Source organism: Paroedura picta, chromosome 3, assembly GCF_049243985.1.
Source record: "Paroedura picta isolate Pp20150507F chromosome 3, Ppicta_v3.0, whole genome shotgun sequence".
Lineage (NCBI taxonomy): Eukaryota > Metazoa > Chordata > Lepidosauria > Squamata > Gekkonidae > Paroedura > Paroedura picta.
The window spans coordinates 79,949,203-79,964,812 of record NC_135371.1 but is presented as its reverse complement, the minus strand read 5'-3'; the positions used below and the strand labels follow the sequence as shown (position 1 = coordinate 79,964,812).

General features: G+C 47.3%; 1 long non-coding RNA gene across 1 annotated transcript in view; it reads left to right on the top strand.

Annotated features, from left to right (window-relative positions):
• The window catches only part of LOC143832296 (uncharacterized), a 36,555-nt gene extending 24,813 nt beyond the window's left edge, over window positions 1-11,742 (top strand). Inside the window, exon 3 of the long non-coding RNA XR_013229190.1 lies at window positions 11,168-11,742. This is a non-coding gene — a long non-coding RNA (uncharacterized LOC143832296). The remainder of the gene's footprint in view (window positions 1-11,167) is intronic.
• The last annotated feature ends 3,868 nt before the right edge of the window (window positions 11,743-15,610 follow it).

The window sequence follows — 15,610 nt, the reverse complement described above, 5'->3', positions numbered from 1 at the left end:
CAATCAGAGGGCCCAATCGGCAGGCACTTTGTGCCTGCTGATTGGGCCCTCCAATTGTCATTCTGGTGGCAAGGGATCAATTGCGAGCTGTGCATAGCACGGCTCGCAATTGGTCCCTTGCCGCTGGGCTGGCAAATCGGGAGGCGCTTCGTGCATCCCAATCCACCCCCCATCGACTGCGCTTGCAGCCACCTGGCACCCGCCATTCCCTTGCTCACCATCGATGGAGCAGGTCGCCGCTTGCCTGCTACACCAGGCACCCCCAGCAGCTGCGGCCGTTGCGCCGCCGCCACCTCCCACCGCGCCTCACTGCGGGACCCTTCGTCTCCACCACGCGCAGCTGGGAGCAGCCTGTGGCGTCACCCACCACAGCAAGACGCCGCCGCGTCGCTGCTCCCGCCGGCCGGCCCACCAAAACACTCTGCTGGTCGCCCAATGGCACACGCAGCCAGGAGCGGCCGCTGGCAACCCATCCTGGAGCACCAGCAACGCCCACCCCAGCCACCCACCGGCCGAAGCTCACCCGCCCGTGCCCGAGGAGGCGCTCAGAGCCCAGCAGCTGCCTCCTCCCCTCCAGCTCGCCCGCAGCCAGCTCCTCCCTGCCCTTTGCCAAGACAGGTAGGCTGCGGCCCCAGGGGGGGGGCCTCGCCATCGCTTCACAGGCCGCCCATCGCCCGGCTTCGGGTCCGTCCTTGACCCCGCTGCGCTACGAAACTCCCCAGCCCCACTAGCGCCCGCTGTCTTCAGATTACAGCGGGCTTGGTTTTTAGTGATTGTATATACATTGGTCTTTTCCCCAGGTTTTCTCAGTTCAGTTCTGCCTCTTGTCCCACTGAAGTGAGCCGCCACCTAGAGCGCCTGGTGGGAGACTGAGCTGTGCTGGAGGCACTGCTGGAGTGGCTGGTGGCCGAGTGTGGGCGCCTGCAGGAGGAGTGGCAACAGTGGCAGTGCCCCCCCCCCAGCCAAGCTGCTTGTCCTGCCATGAAAGGATTGTTTGATCCCCAAATGGTCCCGCCCCCGAGGCTGAGAGCCACTGGTCTAGGGGAACATTTGTAATTGAGATCTCTAACCTGCAGCAGTGGCACAGTCAGCCTTTCTTTGTAGGCCTGATGCCAAATTTCCAAGTGTTGCTTCAAAGAAATGACTGGAAATTGAGTTGCTGGAGCCAACAGAAATGGGGTGTGGGCGTGTGTAAGTGCACAAAAATACTTGAAAACATGAACTAACATATTTTGTTTCCTAGATGAGCCTAATTCTCCCTCCCAGCTCCACTACTTTTTCAGTTCACATGATACATGCTCCTGCCTGCCCTGGCAATTGTTTTGCCTCCCCTTTTTGGTTTCCACCAAAATCTAATTTTCTTTCCATCACGGCTGCCCAAAGGGGATTGTTCAGTAGCTACCAAGGAGTCAAGCAGGTGGGTAAGGACTTGTGCAAACCCTCTGAGGTTAAACAGCACTTTATCTCTTCAAGGCAGAACTTAGGGCATTGCAAAGGTCAGGATTTAGGCACACTAAGGAAAAGAAACACAAAGACAGGTTCTAATTCAAGTACTCACTATGTCAGTTGCATCTGATCTGGGTGGATGCAGGATGCCCTGGTTCTTGTCACATGCACCTCCTCTCATCTTTCACATCCTTCCCCTCTGAAAGGTTGTAGTAAAGTTGTTAGGCTGTTAAGCTGTATCTATGTGCTCTCTCATCATTGTCCATGGGATGGCGATGGGTTGGACACAACTTCGCACCTAACAACAACAACAACAACAACAACAACAACAACAAATGTGCTCATTAGTGACACTGGATGGTCACAGCTGAGATTGCAGTGGAAGAATCCTGAGCACATGGCTGAGAGTTCTCTTTCAGCTGGGCCATCATCCACTTCCTTTATCATCAGGGAGAGGAGGATCTCTAGCTAGCAAGGAGGAAAGCAGCTTCCATCAGCCTCTTTGCTCTCGATCTTCAGATTTGTGGGCATGTAGTTCTGCCTGCAGTCTAGACATTGTTGTTGTTGTTGTTAGGTGCAATGTCGTGTCCGACCCATTGCGACCCCATGGACAATGATCATCCAGGCCTTCTTATCCTCTACCATTCCCCAGAGTCCATTTAAGCTTGCACCAACTGCTTCAGTGACTCCATCCAGCCACCTCATTCTCTGTCGTCCCCTTCTTCTTTTGCCCTCAATCGCTCCCAGCATTAGGCTCTTCTCCAGGGAGTCCTTCCTTCTCATGAGGTGGCCAAAGTATTTGAGTTTCATCTTCAGGATCTGGCCTTCTATGGAGTAGTCTGGGCTGATCTCCTCTAGGACTGACCGGTTTGTTCACCTTGCAGTCCAAGAACTCGCACCAGAGTTCAAAATTCTTTGACGCTCAACCTTCCTTATGGTCCAGTTTTCACAGCCATATATTGCAACTGGGAAGACCATAGTCTTGACTAGATGCACTTTTGTTGGCAGGGTGATGTCTCTGCTTTTTAGGATCCTGTCTAGATTTGCCATAGCTTTCCTCCCCAGGAGCAAGCATGTTTTAATTTCTTTGCTGCACTCCCCATCTGCAGTGATCTTGGAGCCCAGGAGAATAAAATCTGTCACGACCTCAATTTTTCCCCATCTACTTGCCAGGAATTGAGCGGGCCGGATCTTCATTTTCTTGATGTTGAGTTTCACGCCAACATTTGCGCTCTCCTCCTTCACCCGCATCAAGAAGCTCTTTAGTTCCTCTTCGCTTTCTGCCATTAGAGTGGTATCATCTGCATATCTGAGGTTGTTGATATTTCTCCCTGCAATCTTGATCCCAATTTCTGACTCATCTAACCTCGCCTTTCTCATTATGTGCTCTGCATACAGTATACAGCCTTGCCGAACTCCTTTCTCTATTTTGAACCAATCAGAGATTCCATGCCCGGTTCTCACTGTTGCTTCTTGACCTGCATATAGGTTTCTCAAGAGACAGATAAGATGCTCTGGTATTCCCATCTCTTTAAGAAATTGCCACAATTTGTTGTGCTCCACACAATCATAGGCTTTAGCAGAGTCAATGAAGCAGAAGTAAATGTTCTTCTGGAACTCCCTCGCTTTCTCCATGATCCGGCGTATGTTGGCAGTTTGATCTCTAGTTCCTCTGCCTCTTTGAAATCCTGCCTGTACTTCTGGAAGTCCACGTATTGCTGGAGTCTAGCATGTAGGATTTTGAGTTTAACTTTGCTAGCAGGAGAAATGAGTGCAATGGTGCGGTAGTTTGAACATTCTTTGGCATTGCCCTTCTTTGGGATTGGAATGTAAACTGTGCTGAATTTTCCAGTTTGCTGGCATATTGAGTGTAGCACTTTTACTGCATCGTCTTTTAAGATTTTGAATAGTTCAACTGGAATGCTGTCACCTCCACTAGCTTTATTGTTACTCAGACTTCCTAAGGCCCATTTGACTTCACATTCCAGGATGGCTGGCTCCAGGTCAGTGACTACCTCCTCGTGGTTATCAGATATGTATAGTTCTTCTGTATAGGTTTGCCACCTTTAAAAAATATCTTCTGCTTCTGTTAGGTCCCTACCATTTGGCATGAAATATTCTCTTCATATGAGCCTCTTGTGGCACAGAGTGGTAAGGCAGCAACATGCTGTCTGAAGCTGTCTGCCCATGAGGTTGGGAGTTCAATCCCAGCAGCCGGCTCAAGGTTGACTCAGCCTTCCATCCTTCCGAGGTCAGTAAAATGTGTACTCAGCTTGCTGGGTGGTAAACGGTAATGACTGGGGAAGGCACTGGCAAACCACCCCGTATTGAGTCTGCCATGAAAACACTAGAGGGCATCACTCAAGGGTCAGACATGACCCGGTGCTTGCACAGGGGATACCTTTACCTTTACATTTTATTCTCTTCATATCTCCACTTTTCTTGACGAGATCTCTGGTCCTCCCTATTCTATTGTTTTCTTCTATTTGTTTGCACTGTTCATTTAAAGAAGGCATTCTTATATCTTCTAGCTATTCTCTGGAATTCAGCATTCAGTTGGGTGTATCTTTCTCTTTCTCGCTTGCCTTTCACTTCCCTTCTCTCCTCAGCTATTTGTAAAGCTTCCTCAGACAGCCATTTTGCTTTCTTGCATTTCTTTTTCTTTGGGATGGTTTTAGTTGCTACCTCTTGTACAATGTTGTGAACCTCTGTCCACAGTTCTTCAGGCACTTTGTCTATTATTATTTTATTATTATTATTATTAGATTTATAGCCCGCCACTCCCTTGCGGCTCGTGGCGGGTAACAATATCGCAATTCCCCATTAAAACCCCATAAAACAATAATAACATTGCCAATATTGCCGGCATGGCAAGAATGGCAGCTCAACTCCCCCCCCTCCCTCCCACTACTAGCGGGTGGAGAGGAGGTCCTGATGATGTTTTGCTTCGGGTCCAGAACCCGAGTCCCCGGGGGAGGCATAGATCTACTATCAGATCTAATTCCTTAAATCTATTTGTCACCTCTACTGTATATTCATTATGGATATGATTTAGTTCATACCTGAGTGGCCTAGTGCTTTTCCCTACTTTCTTCAGTTTGAGCCTAAATTTTGCAACAAGAAGCTGATGATCTGAACCATAATCAACTCTTTGTCTTGTTTTTACTGACTGTATAGAACTTCTCCATCTCTGGGTGAAGAGCAAATAGTCAATCTGATTTCTGTGTTGACAGTTTGGTGTTGTCCATGAGTAGAGTTGTCTGTTGGGTTGTTGGAAAAGAGTGTTTGCTATGACCATTGTATTCTCTTGACAAAATTCTACCAGCCTGTGCCCTGCTTCATTTTGTACTCCAAGGCCAAACTTGCCTGTTATCCCGGTAATCTTTTGGCTTCCTACTTTAGCATTCCAATCCCCCATGATGTTAAGCACATCATTTTTTGCCGTTAATTCTAGAAGGTGTTGTAGGGCTTCATAGAACTGGTCAACTTCATCCTCCAGCAGCAGTGGTTGGGGCATAGACCTGTCTTACTGGGATGTTGAATGGTTTGCCTTGGATTCAAATAGAGATCATTCTTTCATTTTGGGGATTGTATCCCAATACTGCTTTTCCTACTCTTTTATTGATGGCTACTCCATTTTTTCTGAGAGATTCTTGCCCACAGTAGTATACCTGATGGTCATCTGAATTAAATTCACCCATTCCTGTCAATTTGAGTTCACTGATTTCTAAAATGTCGATGTTCAGTCTTGTCATCTCTTGTTTGACCACGTCCAGCTTGCCTTGATTCATGGATCTGACGTTCCAGGTTCCTATGGAATAAAAGTCTTTACAGCATCCGACTGTCTTTTCGCCACCAGTTACTTCCACAACTGAGCGTCCTTTCGGCTTTGGCCCAGTCGCTTCATTCATTCTGGAGCTACTCGTACTAGCCGTCTGCTCATCCCCAGTAGCATATTGGACACCTTCCAACCTGAGGGGCTCATCTTCCAGCGTCATATTGTTTTGCCTTTTGGTACTGTCCATTGGGCTTTCATGGCAAGGATACTGGAGTGGTTTGCCATTTCCTTCTCCAGTGGATCACCTTTTGTCAGAGCTCTCTGCTATGATTGTCTGTCTTGGGTGGCCCTGCACGGCATAGATCATAGCTTCACTGAGCTACGCAAGCCCCTTCGCCATGACAAGGCAGCGATTCTTGATGTGGAGTCTAACCATAGAGGCTTCCAATGTATTTTCTTTGTAACTATTTTCTAAGATTCTGTGCTCTACTTCAGTAAGAAGACTGAAGCAAATGAATATATATTCTGCATGATCTTTCCTGTAAAGGTTATTCCTTTTAAACGTCAAAACGCTGTGAGTCTGAATCTGTGCCTTATCCACAAAAGCTAACCAATAACTGCAAATGCTCCATTACTTTGGAGCTCTATTTTTCTGGAGGGACTCAACGCCAAGTCTAGTCCAAATGTCCCAACACTCACTATGTTCTCTATACCATTGAAAGGAGGTTCAGAGAAACAGGGTCTCATTGTTTCCACAGCTGAAGGTAACAAGCAATTAAATCAACCCCACATGGACTCTAGGATTAGGCTGAGGAACAGAGCAAAAGCCATACAGACAGCATAGTTAAACTCTGTATTGCCATGGATGAAACAGACTGCTGGCAAAGTCACCCCCTTTGGACAAGAGGACATCTTTTGAAGTTTGTGGGGTTCTTCCTTCTACCTTATTCCAAACAATTGTTATATAGCACCCTAGTGCATCAGAATGAACACCTCCAATTACATGTTCTGTATATGTTGTAAGTGTTCCTGCTGTGAGGACACAGACTCAAACCATCCTTTGGCTCTTATCCTAGGCTTCAGAAACTGCATGTTCTCATCTGATGCAACTTTGGGGTACGTGTTCTTCCTAACAAACAGCTAATCTTTAGGGCTGATAAGCTCTTCCCTGCTGACTCCAACCAGTGTTGAGAGAGACAAGCAAGCACTTCTTCATCAAAAGACAGAGAAGCATACAGGATCCACAATGGTTATGCTTTGGACAATTGGAAAGGGCCTAGAAAATGAAATATAATATTCAGAATAAAAGACACAACTGGTTTTCATTTCTGGCACCTTCATCAGTTACTGGTTGGAATGCAGATCTCTCTTTAAATCTCAGTCAGAAGATAGGAGAGGTGTTGCAAAGAAAGGAGTCAGGATACAAAATTAAAATGCAAAATATCATCAGCTTTATTAGAGTGGGAGAGAAATGCTTAGGGGCAAAAAAACAGCATCTAACATAAGATAGGTATCCTATGTCCATAGTCAGCTCTGGTTGGTTCCACTACCCCCAAGCATTTGCTCTTAGTTCTAATATAGCAAGTTACTATGTGTATTGTATCATTGCCTCCTCAGTTCTTTCTTCACAACCCCCTTCCCTCTCCTTTTGATTCAGATATTAGGACTCAGAAATTTCCATTCCAACTTTGATGAAGGGAACTTTAACTTTTGAAAGCCTATGCCTCAAAACTCTTTGTTTGTCTGTAAGATGCCAAAAGACTCAAATCTAACTGTTCTACTTCAGACCAATATGTTTATTAGGGGAGAGGTTATTTGTAGTGCCAGAAGGCAGAGTTCACAGCGAGATTTGGCTGCAGATAGGCTGGTCTGTTTTCTATGAGGCTGATCCTTGGAAAGAAAAGTTCATGTTTCACCACCAAGTGATGAGTGCACTTCCAAAGTATAGGGACTCCTTTTACAAAAAAGAGCATCTGTCTTCTACTCTCCACCAATCTGTTGCCAAGGATTCTACCCTGCACAAAGACAGCGGTTGGCTTAAGTGCGCTTTAGAGTGTGATTTATGCATATTTGCGGGTTGGATCCAAGCAGCATTTCCACTGCTGAAAAAAGGAGGACTACCAGAAAAGCTATGCTGGAGATTATGGAACCTTTGCGGAAAAAAACCATGTGGGACAAGAAATGAAGGAGGGGAATCAGCAGAGAATGATTGAAAATGCTAGCTCAATCCAACCTTATGAATGCTTGTTATTATAAATGTATGAAGCAAATCAGAACAATTATCTTAGTTCAATACCTTCTTTAAATAACCACCTAATGTTAAAAAAATGCATATAACAGCAGCAGAAATATGTTGTGTTCGTGCTGGTACTTGGTATTGATGAGTACCATCTCTCTCTCTCTCTCTCTCTCTCTCTCTCTCACACACACACACACACACACACACACACACACACACACACACACACACACACAAACATGAGTGCCCTGCCATTGGAATATGAGGGTATGAATACTTTCATTCCTTGTCATACTTACATCTGTAACAGCAAGCTCTCTGTTATATATAACTCACTAAGGACTAAGTGGGCGGAGTGTGGGCATGGAATGTCAGACAGGTCACGCCCACTCAGGACTTTGGCCCAATCATTGGGCCAAAGTTCTGACAGGGCCTGCCCACCCAGCTCAGTCAGAGGCAATCTGGAGACATCACTGACAGTCTGCCCCTGACCACCTCATGGAGAAGAGGTTGGTAGGGGGATGAGATCAGAGGCTTGGATAGGCTGTGCCAGCCCTTTTCGCCCAAGGGCTGACTTACTGTCATGTCCAACTGTAACTTCCCTCACTTTGCCTCAGAAAACTGACAGAACTGGCAGGAGACTGGTGAGTGCTCTCCCTCCATCTCCTTTTAGGCCTGCTGCGAAGGAGCCTTTAACAGCCCCTGACTGAGGGGATAGAGGTCTTTCCAAGAGCAATGCAGGGGAGTATGAGGGCATGGGTATGGGCATTCCTTTTGAGAGCGAGGAGCTTTCCCCTTCTGCCAAATAGTTGGCTGACAGGGAGGCCACAGAAAAGCCCCTTCTCAAAGTACTACTCTGGCTGGCCTAGCTGCTAGAGGTTAGACACAGCCAAGCCATGTGTATTTCTTCTTTGCAACTCTCTGCAGATTTCAGACCTAATGCACAGGGTTATTCTGCAGACAAAACTGGATGCTGTTGCGGAGGTTCTTTTGTCTCCTGTTTCATCAGCACAACAACCCTGTACAGTAGGCCTCAAGTCTTTCAATTCAACAACCTTTGTGGGAGGCCTTAAATGTTTCTTCTCCACCATAGCCCTGTCCAAAGTAGCCCTTTATGCCTGGGGAGCTGATCTTTATACTCTGCAGGTGAGCTGTAATTCCAGGAGCTCACCAGGCCCCACCTGGAGGTTAGCTACCCCTGGGTTGTAAATATTCCTGGAGGTTTGGAGGTGGGACTTCAAAATGTACAATGCCTTAAAGTCTGGCCTTGAAAGAAGCCATTTTTGCCTGCTGATCATTATAATTTAGAGATGTGCAGCAATCTAGATACTATGCTAGAGGCATGCAGGCTACAGTTGGGAGGGAGCGGTGCAGGTGTGTCCCTCCTGGGCTATGGGCTATGGCCAGCCCTTACCAGCAACTGTTTGTATTCTGGGGCACAGACAGGCAGACAGCATCAGTCCTGTGAGTCTGAAAAGTGCAGGAAGATCTAAATAAAGAATATTTATAGCATGAAACTGTAAATAGTGAACAAGTGAATGGTTGGAGAGACATTGGAACTGATTTGACTTTTTTCAAGCTTGGCCTGGCAATTAAAAAAAACAGTATAAAAAACCTGACTAAAGTCAAGACAGCTTTGCACAGAGACACCTCCCCTTAGGGTTGCCAGCTTCCATATGAGGGTCTCTACCCCACCTCCCTCACGGAGAGTCTGTTATGGGGAGAAAAAGGGAAGACAATTGGAAACTGCTTTGAGATACCTGAGGCCTGCTGGGTCACTGCGGCCCTTTCCCAGTTCTCTCAGACCTTTCACAGACCCACATCTCTCACAGGTTGTCTATTGTGGGGAGATGAAGAGAAAAGCTGTTTGTAAACCACTTCGAGACTCCTTTGGGTAGTAAACAACAGGGTACAAAAATCCAATTCTTCTTCTAAGCATGTGGGCACATAACATGTTATCAAAAGTGAAAAAATGGAGACAGAAGGAGCAGGGTGGACCCCTGTGTACTGTGATTACTCCATGTGTATTAGGACAGGGGGACATTTCAGTGTCTGTGGCCTAATTCACAGAAGACAGGAAATGATGCAGAACTGGGAGGAATTGGTTGCCATGTAATCTCCCCCTAAGAAGAGTCTCCAGTCTGATTTCCCCTTCACATATCTGATGGCTCTGGAAAGCTCATCTGTAACCACTATGCCACAATTCCCAAAGGTCAGAACTCTCCCACGCTCAACACACATTCCAAACCACAGGTTCTTGACACCCATCTCTCCACACCCATACCCTCATTTTTTATCAAGCCCCCACAACCTCCCACACAGCACACACATTCAACCTCATGCCCTTGCAGACTGAACAACTCCTCCCCTTCCTTTTCCCACTGCCTAGCTCTAGTGCTCGTTGTATTGCTGGATACAATGGGCTTTGCCCCTAGTCCTTATATAAATAGTCTACCCAGATCAGACTTTCCAAAACTTTCATATGTTCCCCACTTAATGAGTCTATCAATAGAAGTGTCTGTGAAAAGGTGGCAGCTGTAATTTGTTGATTTTAAATTTTAAATGTAATTTTAGAGTATATTTCCCCCTATATTATCTTATATTGTATGGAATCTTGTTACGCTCCCTAAGCTACTAGGGAAGGGTTGAATATCAGTGGAAGATTAAATAAATTAACCAAAAAGGTTTTTCACAAAACTGCACATGTGCAAAGATGCCGCTGATTCAAACTAATCAATGCCAGTTAACAACATGAAGGACTACTTAGAATAAATGAACACTGGAGGGTTTGTTTTCATTGAAACACAGCATTTATTTATGACTGGTTTATATGGTTTATGATTGATTCAATTGTCTATTTAAACAACTGTCTGCTGCATGGAGATGATATGCAGCAAGGATGGGGGAAAGTAAACAGAGCTCAATGAGATTATGTGAGAACATACATGCTCAAAACCCAGATCGTTTCCACATGAGGAGTTTGCCTCTGCCCAGCTTCTCATTGTTTGCTGGTTTTACTGCTGCTTGCTCATGACGTCAGCAGCAACCCGTGGCTCTCCAGGGGTTGGCTCAAGTTTTTGTTCCTGTTGTCCCATGATAAGGGAAAGTGGATAAATCCGCTTCCCCTTTCTTGTCATGGCACACAGCAAGGCACAAACAGGGACAAGCTTGTCGGAAAGAAGAAACACATGACAGTCTCAGTAGTGTTTTGCCTGCCTGCACACATGCCCTAACCTCTCAATTTCCGGATTGCAAATTAAAAAAAAATGGTATGGTCTGAATTGCTACAAGAATGCAAACCCATGTGCCCCTGTATCCATGGAAATAAAATGTACTGTCATGTTCTCTTCAGTGTGTAAAGCTATATATTGGGAGCAGTCATCTACCCTACTGAAAACACATTAATGTTTTTGTTTTCTGGTGGGAGGGCATGAACAGGAAAAGATGTTATGAAGTAGACCTCATGGCATCCATGTTCTGTATTGTTATTCTTTGTTGTGAACACACAAGACATGTTTGTTTATTTCAATGGCTGCCAAGAATCACAAGAGGAATGACTCCTACTGCCATGCCTTCACAGGCAGGGAAAGGGTAATCTCTGTTGCTGGACAGAGGCTGGTGCTGTGCGGTACCACAATGAGGGCTGGGGAGAAACATGGCATGTGCTCATCCTTCCCTACCCCCACCCTTGTTTCTTTGTCCAGGTGGAACTTCAGGAGAGGAGGCAGAAGACAAGGTGGCCGAAGAGAAAGAACTGCCACTTGGAGGACAGTCAGCTGAGGAGCGGCTTCAGAGGGAGAGAAGGTGGCAGAAGTGGGTGTCTGTGATTGCCCTGGGGAAAACAGCCTTATGGAGCAGGGGAGAGAGGACATGTGGCATGCGAGGGATGTGGCTGATACCCTGATGAGGCAGGAGAGGGAGCTCTTCCAACAGGGGTTGCAGGAGTCTAGGGAGGAGGCCAGGATGGACATGGAGGTATTCAGGGTCTCCATGGCCAGGAAGCATGAGGTCCTTTTGGAGCAGTCCAAGCCTTAAATAGGATGGCCACCATGCTGGAGAGTATGGGGATACAGACCATGGTCAGCGGGAGGGAATACTCCAACCCTAGTGTGCAAGAAGACCCCACTGCAGACACTAGATGTGAGGAGGGGACCCCATGAAGTAGCTGCCCTTCTCCAACCCAGTCCAGGAACAAGTCAGGGGACTAGAAAAATATATGTGGTCCTTAGGGTGCCATAGGCAAAAAGGGCACATCTTGTTAAACTGAGAGATAAGTATTCCTCATGACCCTTCCCTTGTTTGAACCATTAAAACATTTGGAAAAAAAGTTTAATGATGTTGTTGTGTTATTCTTGCTGGCCAACCTGGACTGTGACTGTGGGCCCATGTCTTCCCAGCAGGTGAAAAAGATTGATCCGCAGTCATACCAACAACCTCTGTGGTGGTGCTGAGTGTGTATTCACAGGTAGACTTGGAGGACAGGTAGTCATGGCAGCAGTAGAAGAGAGGCACATGAGACTTGTGAAGTGAAAATGCAGTAACTTTTATTAAGAAAATCAATAGCATACAAAATAAAACCCCAACTTTCCCCCAAACCCTCCCACCCAGAAAACTATCAAATAAATCTATGTACAGACCTATTCCCCTTGCAGATATATCCCTAAGCTTGGCAAACTGCTGCCAGAGTAGCCTCCCTGCCCTCCTCCTCCACCGCTCTTGGGACTCCAGCCTCTTATTTTGGGCACACACTGTGGGACTGGTAGGAAAAAAGGTTGAATTAACACATATACTCTATACCCATGCCCAGAGAACCCACAATCCCAGGACTTCCCCTTACGGTAAGATGTCACTCAATGGCTAACATCATGCATTCCTGCAGGCTGTCAATAGCCTATAGGAGCTCCTCCAGGGATGTGCCCACTACAGGCTGCTTCTCCATTCCTCCTTCTGCTCCACCTGTTCCTCCTGGGATGGTGAGACATGGCCTACATTGGAGGGAAATGTGTCACAGTGGGCCCACACAAACATAAGTGTTGCTCATCATGATGGGAGCCACCACAAAGGCTTGTTGGACAGATAGCATAAACCAACGGGCACATACCTGGGCTTTGTGCGGGAGGGGGGTTGTCAACCTGTTCACGTCATCGTTGACCTCTTCTTGAGGACATGCCAGCCCATCTTGAACATTTCCTGCTGGTGCTTGGGGTTGTGAGTGTGGAAGCCCCTGCTGTTCTCCTGGGGGCTATTGTAACTGCAGGGGTAGGGTGAGGGGGCAATGGGGGAAAAGAAAGGATGGATTTAGTCCCACGATAACACTGACAGGAGTGTTTCCCAATGACATATCTGGTGGGTTTTTGTGGGCACTCTACAATGGGCAGCTAGACTACCATGGCCTCCTAGTAAAGTGCTTACAAGGAAATTTGCCTCCCCATATGGCAATCACCATCCCCTATCATCATAACAAAAGTTTGCCACAACTGTAAGCACTCCCAAAACCTCCCCCAGCAAATGCTGGTTCTGGGTCCACCTGTCCACGGTTCCCCCTGATATGTGTCCCTCTTGCCATGCCCACCCTTCCGTGGCTTATCTTTGAGGCAATCTGTGTGACTGGGTGATGACAGTGGTGTCTCTCATGGCAACCCTGTTTCTTCCTCTGTGTGGAGAAACATTAAAGGGCTTTGACATGTGGGATGACTTTGGGGGTTTGCCAACAAGGCTTGGCAAGGAACATTTGGTGCTGTTAAGCACCCACAACTTGTGCCAAGGCTACCTAGTCCTCAGAGTGTGTGCGTGTTCCCCCCATGCCAAAGTTTTCCCTCCAAATCTCTATGGGGAGGTGTGTTCTTCCATAGAAACACAGATCTGGGTGTCATGGGGCTCTATTATGCACAATGTATGGCAATTCACAGCTGCAGGAGAGTTCCAGGAATTGGAGGGGGGTAAGTGCACATGAAACATGTAAAGGTGGACATTGGAACATTCACACAGGTATCATCTGTCCTCCCACCGAGAGTGTCCCACAGCCTCCCAAAGACACATCGGCTGTTCATGGAAGGCTGTCCTTCCCACTTTCTGGAGGGATTCCCTGTTATGCTTCCAGACTTGCCATGAAGTCAAGCTTCATGCGCTTGAACTTCATGAGGCATTGGTCCCAGGTGTGCTGGAACACCCGCTCAGCCATCTTCCATGCCACTTCCGCATACACACGAGTCTGGAGGTGAGTGCTCGTCATAAGCCTGGGCAGGCTCCTGGACCACAGGAAGATGTCCAGCAGGGCCTCAATCTTTGCCCACTGCCAAAAGGCTCTTCTCTATGCCTGGGCATTTTGGAGAATGGAAGTTTCTTTCAAATAGGTGAAGCAACACCCCCAACCTTTGTTTACAATGTAATCCATTGTTAGGCCAATTGCAGCTGTTGCCAAATTTAGTATGCCACCCCCTAGCCATGCTGCCCTTACAAAGGCTGAGAAGGAATATTGGAAATGGCCAGGGCCACCACACCCAGCCCCTGGTTTACTTCCTGCAGTCCCCTGAATATGGGCATGGGGTTTGCCTGCAAGGGCACAGATAGTGGCCACCCTTCTTCATCCAACAGTGGATTCCATACATCCCGCACACATCCCACAATCACCATGACCACAGACCAAGAATGAAAGGCCCATGAACTACCCACCCTTCCCAGCCAGACCAGGAACGACAGACATGGTTTAAAAGCATTGCAAACTTTATTTTTGGGACCAGGAGGGAAGATGTCTTCCTATCTCCCCTAAGACTGTCTTAACATAAATGAGGCCAGAGTATCTTGAATCCTCAGTCCCTCCTTGTAAATCCTCCACCTAGTCTGTTGCGTGGGGGCACCCTTACCATCCAGAACTATGGTGTCCTGTTCTTCAGTGTCGACATGCTCCCTCTCCTCGGAGATGTTATGCAAGATCACACAGGCAATCACGACTGGAGTGACATTGTCCAGGAAGACATGAAGGCACGTGAGAAGGCAACTCCACCAAGCCTTCAGTCTCCCAAATGCATTCCATGTGCGGGGCAGCTTGAGGTTAAAATGCTTTTGCTCCTCCATGTGTGGAGAATTTGTAGGGCTTTGTGAGCCATCTCCACAGGGGGTATTCTCCATTGGCCAAGACCAGGGCTAGAACCTGAACCCCATCAATTGTGACTGTGGGACCACAAAGAACCACGAGTCCATGGTCATGTGGAGGTGGGAGTTTTTGAAGATGAAGGCATTGTGTCTTTGGGTGCTCCAGCCCATCAAAGACTGTAGTCCACAGTCCCTAGCAGGAGTGTGGAGCATGAGAACTTGTGGTTGCCATACTCTCATCTGCTCCTGTTTGGGGTGCGTATGGAGATATTGCAACCGTCTACAGCGCCAATGCACTGTGAGAATCAGAGATGGCCCATACTGTCCATGTTCTGCAAAAGAAGCACACACAGTTAAGACTGTTGAGTGAAAAGCGACTGTGCACCCTAACCCTGCAGATTCTTCCCTGCAGATTCTTAATAGGGCACGGCAGTGTGGCTATGTTGCTGCATGACAGTTTGAATGAAAAAAGAAATTTACAAGAACACCAGGATTCCAGCCTACCTTCCCAATCACATCACCTAGGCAAATCACCTTCCTGTACAACTCTGCCTCCATGGCAAAGCAGACCTCGAGTACAATCTCTCCCACAGTTGAGATGCCCAGTCCAAATTGCTCAGAGACCAGTCAGTATGAGGTGGTGTTGACCAGGTACCAGAGAGCTGCAGTCACTCTCTTCTCCATTAGGACCGGCATATGCATGTTGGTGGTCTGCCACTGCAGCCTCCCTTGGAGTGCAGAGACCAGCTCCTGGAAGGTCACTCAGATCATCCTGAAGTTCAAAAAACACTGGTCATCACTCAGTGCAGACAGGACAAAGTTCTCCCACCAGTCGGTGTTTCTCTCATCCAACCACATCTGTTTTGGGAAACACAACATAGTGAGCTCGAACCACCGATGCAGGGTGGCTTGCATTCCCCTAAAGGAGGTCAAAAGTCATGCACGGCCCCAGGGATGCTTGAAGATGGCAGGAGTGGTTGGGGTGTCGAGTTGCACTCTGTCAATCAGCAGGCATCGCTAGGTAGAATACAGGTACCCAAACATAAATCGAGACC